The following is a 6,150-nucleotide window of genomic DNA, read 5'->3' on the forward strand; positions in this document are numbered from 1 at the left end:
TCATTGGGCGCCGAGACTCCGCACCAAGCCGAAGCAAGGCACTAAGCGCACTGCTTGGGCCGTCCAAGACCAGCTTGAGAAGGGATTGAGCACCCTTGCGAGCACCCAAGCCCAACTCGGTAGCCAGTCGCATCGTGCTCCAAGCCTGACACCCTCACCCGTCAGAGCCACTCCTTATCGCGAGGATCAGGATCCAATGTGCCGATTTCCCTTACCTCCAGTCCTCTATCGCCTAGAGGCTGTTCACCGTGGGGACCTGATGCGGTTATCGGTCCGGTCTGGTGGGAGGAGTTGACGTGGCCCTCACCATGGTTTTCAAGGGCCGACAAAAATCCACGGACATCGCTCAAGTGCAACGCTCTTCGAAAGATTAACCCTATATCTCCGCTGAGGAATTCCAGGGTTTGTATCTCCCTTATACAGAAAAGAAAACTCTTCCCGGCGCTCTCGCCAGCTTCCCATGACCAATTCTCGTTGCCGAGACGGATACGAGGATGCAAACGTTACCCCAACCAGGCTCCCAAATAAAAACGGGATTGCCTTTCGCCCTTGCCATGAGCCTCACGCTTTGCAATCAACACTTCGTGTCTCTTTCGTTCAACTCTCGTCTTGTGCTACCATTTCAGGTTGGGACTGACCCATGTCCAACCACTGTTCACATGGAACCTTCCCCCACGTCAGGCCTCAAGGATCTCTCTCGAGTATTTGCTACTACCACCAAGATCTGCGCCACTGGCCACTCCAGGCAGGCTCACGCCCAAACCCTTCAACGCAACCAGTGCGACCTCCCTACTCACCGGCGCGTCAGTAACGATCACCAAGGATCGACGAGCTCTGCGACCGGCGGTCCGTTATCAGCACACGGCTACAGCGCCTCCCATGTGCAGGGCGAGTTGCGTCGGCAGGTGAGTTGTTACACACTCCTACGCTGTTTCCGACCTCCATGGCCACCTTCCTGATGTCTGGAGCAAACAAATACTTTCCGTTGGATAGGGACTCTGCATGGGTTTGGGCGCTTTAACCGGACATTTGGTTCATCCCACAGCGCCAGTTCTGCTTACCAAAAGTGGCCCACTGGGCACTCGGATCCGAAATCCTTGCCGCCAACAATACCACGGTCGGCAAGGCATCTCACCCATAGAAAGTTTGAGAATGGGTTGAGGGCGTTACGGCCCCAAGGCCTCTAATCATTCGTTTTACCGGATTTCGCCCAATTAGTCTTTCGCCCCTATACCAAGCTCCGACGATCGATTTGCACGTCCGAATCGCTTCGGTCCTCCATCAGGGTTTCCCCTGACTTCGACCTGGCCAGGCATAGGTCACCATCTTTCGGGTCCAATCATGTGTGCTCTAGGTGCGTCGCATCCGCAACGGGATCACGACGGCCCTGGGATGCGCCTTCTCCGGAGGAGAAGGATCTCCCATCAGCATCTGAAGCAATGCCTTAACTTTCATTACGCCATCGGTCTTCTCATCGACCTACGACTCGCACACAAGTTAGACTCCTTGGTCCGTGTTTCAAGACGGGTTGGAAGGAACTCGCCTACTCTCCGCTCACCCAGGAGACCCATAATGAGGCTCCCAGCAACAGAAGCCGGGCCGAATCGTTGCCGGGAATCCAACGTCTTGAAGCCGAAGCAACAAGAGCACTGGGTCCTTTGACACCGTTCCAGCCGCGTGCGGATTACGAATCCACCTGGGAATACACGCCGTGAGCAACGTAGATGCCCAGCACCATAATATAACAGCCGAGGCTGCCCTCAGTGATCACATCAGCACTCGCCACCCGCAACGATGATCCCGAAGATGCCTCGAACTTCAAAAGTCATTCCGTTTTAAACCCCTGGTGTATTTCTCGAAATTTTTAACTATCTCTTATTTTTTCTTTTCAACTGTCCCTCGGGTTACTTGTCTTCTTGTGTTCTAAATTTGGTTTTTAGCCTTTTTTGTTTTTTACAGCCTTTTTAGCGCTGATTTCTAAAGAAACACGACTCTAGAGAGACCTCGAAATGCCGAGCGTTCATCCGTCCTACGGGCCTAACACCCTCTCTGGTCAAGCTGGCCACAGTAAAGAGTACTCTAGACGGGACACACGACTGTCTTACGAGGCTCACACACACTGCATCGGTCGAAAGTGCCTCCCGAGGGAATCAATTGACCCTTAGTGCTGGGCTTATCCCTCTTCGCTCGCCGCTACTAGGGGACTCCTTGTTAGTTTCTTCTTCCGCTGACTAATATGCTTAAGTCAAGCGGGTTGTCTCACCTGAGCTGAGGCCGGGGTTTTTATATAAACTGACAGGGTCATTTGTTTTTCAAACCAATTATCCAAAGTCACCTGGTTACCACTAACCCTGATGTGCCAGCAAGCCCCTGGGAGTCAACAGTTCAACATCAAAAAGACCAATTTTCAACTACCAAAGTTATAGTAGTCCATTCCTGGGACGAAGGCTGTCAGTCAAAGTGTTTTAGTCGAAAAGAATTTGGATTCATCCTCATTGTGGGCCTTCTACTGTGCACAGCCCATAATGATAACATTCCTCTCGTTCCACCAAAAAGGAGCTCAGTTACCATTACCCAGTTGGGTGACAAGTAAAAGGGTGATCCACAAGAGGTATAGCCCTAGGCCATGTATACTTGATAAGATCACTTGCACTCTTTGTACCATGGATTTCCTAACCCACAGCCAAAAGAGGCAAATGAGACCAGCATAACGAGACCAATACCTTTCACCAAATCCTCTCAACATCAACTGTTGATACAAAACTTGACGAGATCGCTTACATTCTTTATAGGTTGTAATCAACAACAAATCGTAGCAAGGAGCCTCGCAGTGATGGTAAACAATGCCGTATAATAGCAACATCCATCTCTCAGCCAAAAGTAGTCCATTAACAAAGGCTTGACCTTCTAGGTGATTTAATACGAGAATCGGTAAATTGGTCCTGCTTGTTGCATTGTCTCACAATTCGATACTATTTCGTAGTCTTAAGTTATTACAAGTGATACCACATCAAGTTTTAGTCTATTTTCGTTTGATAAGTATCCAGCCCAAACTGCCCCTGCACTTGAACCCTTGCACACCTCAAGCCAAGCTATCTTGGGGCAAGCTCACCTTCATTCCCTTTAGTCTCGCGGAGTGGAATCCATGATCCTGGATTCATAGAGCCACTCTAGTCCCCAAATGACTATTTTTCACTACGAATTCACACGTAGAAAATATACATCGAGAGTTCAAGAGCATGTTGGCTTATTGCTTGCAAAATCGATGCTACATTAGTGCAATCGCAGTGCAAGACTTTGGCTCACCTGAGGACTCGCACACATCTCTTTTGATCAAGCCAATCCCTTCCTCTTGCACCACTTGGGCCCCCCGGAAGGTAAAGAGTGCTTCCCGGGCCCCACCAAAATATTGCTGGGGCAGCAACTACCACAGTGTTAGTAATCTGATGTCCACTATATCAGATGGCATGAATTTGGCCCACATACACAATTAAAGATTTATCACAAGCTTTGCATGCTCAGACAGCCCCCACTACAGAGCAGGATATAATCTCTTGTTGCTGCCAAAAGCAAACCCTCCATCCTTGTAATGAATAAAGACACCAAGACCTCAAGACAATACCCAGTCATCATCTACACACAACACCCACACAAATATGCTGCTGGGGCAACAACAATCAACCTCAGTGTTGGTTCATTAACATCATGACGTCATAGTGATTCCATTGAGACTTGCTAGCTTAACAGGCTTTGCATGCTCTACTCCTCTGAGAGCCCCAACTACAGAGCCAATTCAGGTAGTCCTCACAGTCAATAATCTCACCATTTCTCCATTAGTAACAAACCAAACTTTGAGGCAATCAGTCCCACAATAACTGCCTCAAAGCCTCCATTCCTCAAGACTCCGTTGAGCACTCCTTTTGTTCAACGAATGGCCCCCATGAATGATGATGCACAAGGGTACTCTTCACACGCGGAAAACCTACTTTTGGACCTCAAACACCAAACACTGGAACGTGTATCAATAACAGCGATTAGGCAAACTACTGACCACAGGGGCCAAGATTCTGCTTTTTGCTTATTAAATGCTAATGATCCTTCCGCAGGTTCACCTACGGAAACCTCGTCACGACTTTTACTTCCTCTAAAGGATCAAGTTTGAACAACTTTCAACCACACCAGGAGCGGCCCGGAGGCTGCCCTGGCGAGTCGTCCGAAGTTCTCACTAAATCATTCAATCGGTAGTAGCGACGGGCGGTGTGTACAAAGGGCTGGGGCGTAATCGACGCAAGCTAATGACTTGCGCCTACTAGGGATTCCTGGTTCATGGGGATCCTTGCAGTCCCCAATCCCAACCATGGAAGAGGTTCAGCGGGTACCCGGTCCTCTCGGACAGGGAGGACGCGCTGATTCTTCCAGTGTAGCGCGCGTGCGGCCCAAGACCTCTAAGGGGCTCACATACATGTTATTGCTCACTTTCATAGGGCTAGACGCCCCTGGTCCCTCTCATAAGAGCTATCAATCCCTCGTATCCATCGTCTTTTTAGCAGGCTAGAGTCTCTTTCGTTATAGGATTTAACCAGACAAATCGATCAACCAAATAATAACGGCCATGCACCACCACCCACTGAATCAAGAAAGAGCTCTCAATCTGTCAATCCTTCCAGTGTCCGGGCCTGGTGAGGTTTCCCGTGTTAAGTCAAATTTAGCAGCAGGCTCCACTCCTGGTGGTACCCTTCCGTCATTCCCTTTAAGTTTCAGCTTTGTAACCATATTTCCCCCTGATCCCAAACACTTTGGTTTCCCGGAAGCTACCCGCGGAGTCATTCAATTAACGTCCGCGGATCGCTGGTTGGCATCGTTTATGGTTAGAACTAGGGTGGTATCTGATCGCCTTCGAACCTCTAACTTTTGCTCTTGATTAATGAAAACATTCTTGGCAAATCCTTTCGCAGTTGTTCGTCTTGTGACGGTCCAAGAATTTCACCTCTAGCGTCGCAGTACGAATGCCCCCGTCTGTCTCTGTTAACCAGTACCTCAAGTCCAGAAAACCAACATAATAAGACCGAGGTCCTATTCCATCATTCCATGCTGTGATATTCAGGAGCGGTGCACCTGCTTTAAGCACTCTAATTTGTTCAAAGTAAACGTATCAGCCACCCAGGACACTCGGTTAAGAGCACCCAGAACGATCCAATGAATTGTCCGATCAAGGCAGTGACCACCGTGAGGCGGCACCACCCGACCGAGACCCATATCCAACGCCGAGCTTTTTAACCGCAGCAACTTTAATATACGCTCTTGGAGTTGGAGTTACCGCGGCTGCTGGCACCAGACTTGCCCTCCAAAGGATCATCGTTCAAGGATTTAAAGTGTACTCATTCCAATCACAGGGCCTCGGATGAGTCCTGCATCGTTATTTTTCGTCACTACCTCTCCGTGCTGGGTGTGTTCAAGGTACACGCCGGTGTAAGTCCGGTGTGTTTGGAGCCGGGTCGCATTAGCAATATACGTACTCGACCCCCTTTAACAATTGCCCCTTGTAACCAAGGTGCGTCGAAGATCATCCACTCGACCTTGGAGAAGGAAGAACGTCGACAGACATGTCGCCGGTGCGCGACCGTGCGATCGGCTATAGTGCGTCCGAGTCACCTATAGTATAGAAGAATCACTTGGTGTATTTATAGACTAAAAGCACCCAGGCCTTGAAGTTTTTTAGAGATTTCATTTAGGATACAGCTAAGGAAATCATTTCTCCAAGGCGTATATGTTTATATTGCATTACCAATCAATTAGTTATATATAAAGACGAGTGGACTAAACATGGGGGATTGAAAATCTAATTTATTTTATTACTCATTTATAGTCTCATCTGCTCCTGTCAGGATCAACCAGGTAACACATTCACGTTACCCTCAGGCACATTAGAAACACAGTGAACCATTGAGATTTCTCTCCAGGAGTAAGGCCACCTTGCCATCCTCCTTTCAAGACCCCTTAATCCCATGGTCAAAGGCACTAATGATACCAAAATCAATACCAAATCAAGGATTCCACAATATCCAAGATTCGTCTAGCTCAACAGATGCTAGGATCATAGTGATTCCCTATGGCTTAAAACCAACTCACTCTGAACCCACCATCAGCTTA

General features: G+C 48.7%; 2 pseudogenes; both read right to left on the reverse strand.

Annotated features, from left to right (window-relative positions):
* Positions 1–230: 230 nt before the first annotated feature.
* On the reverse strand, positions 231–2,254 carry LOC148950961 (large subunit ribosomal RNA; annotated as a pseudogene).
* Positions 2,255–4,089: 1,835 nt separating this feature from the next.
* LOC148950962 (small subunit ribosomal RNA) lies at positions 4,090–5,898 on the reverse strand (annotated as a pseudogene).
* Positions 5,899–6,150: the final 252 nt, after the last annotated feature.

This window comes from Artemia sp. Qi Xiang Cuo, chromosome 6 (assembly GCF_049724085.1).
Source record: "Artemia sp. Qi Xiang Cuo chromosome 6, ASM4972408v1, whole genome shotgun sequence".
NCBI lineage: Eukaryota > Metazoa > Arthropoda > Branchiopoda > Anostraca > Artemiidae > Artemia > Artemia sp. Qi Xiang Cuo.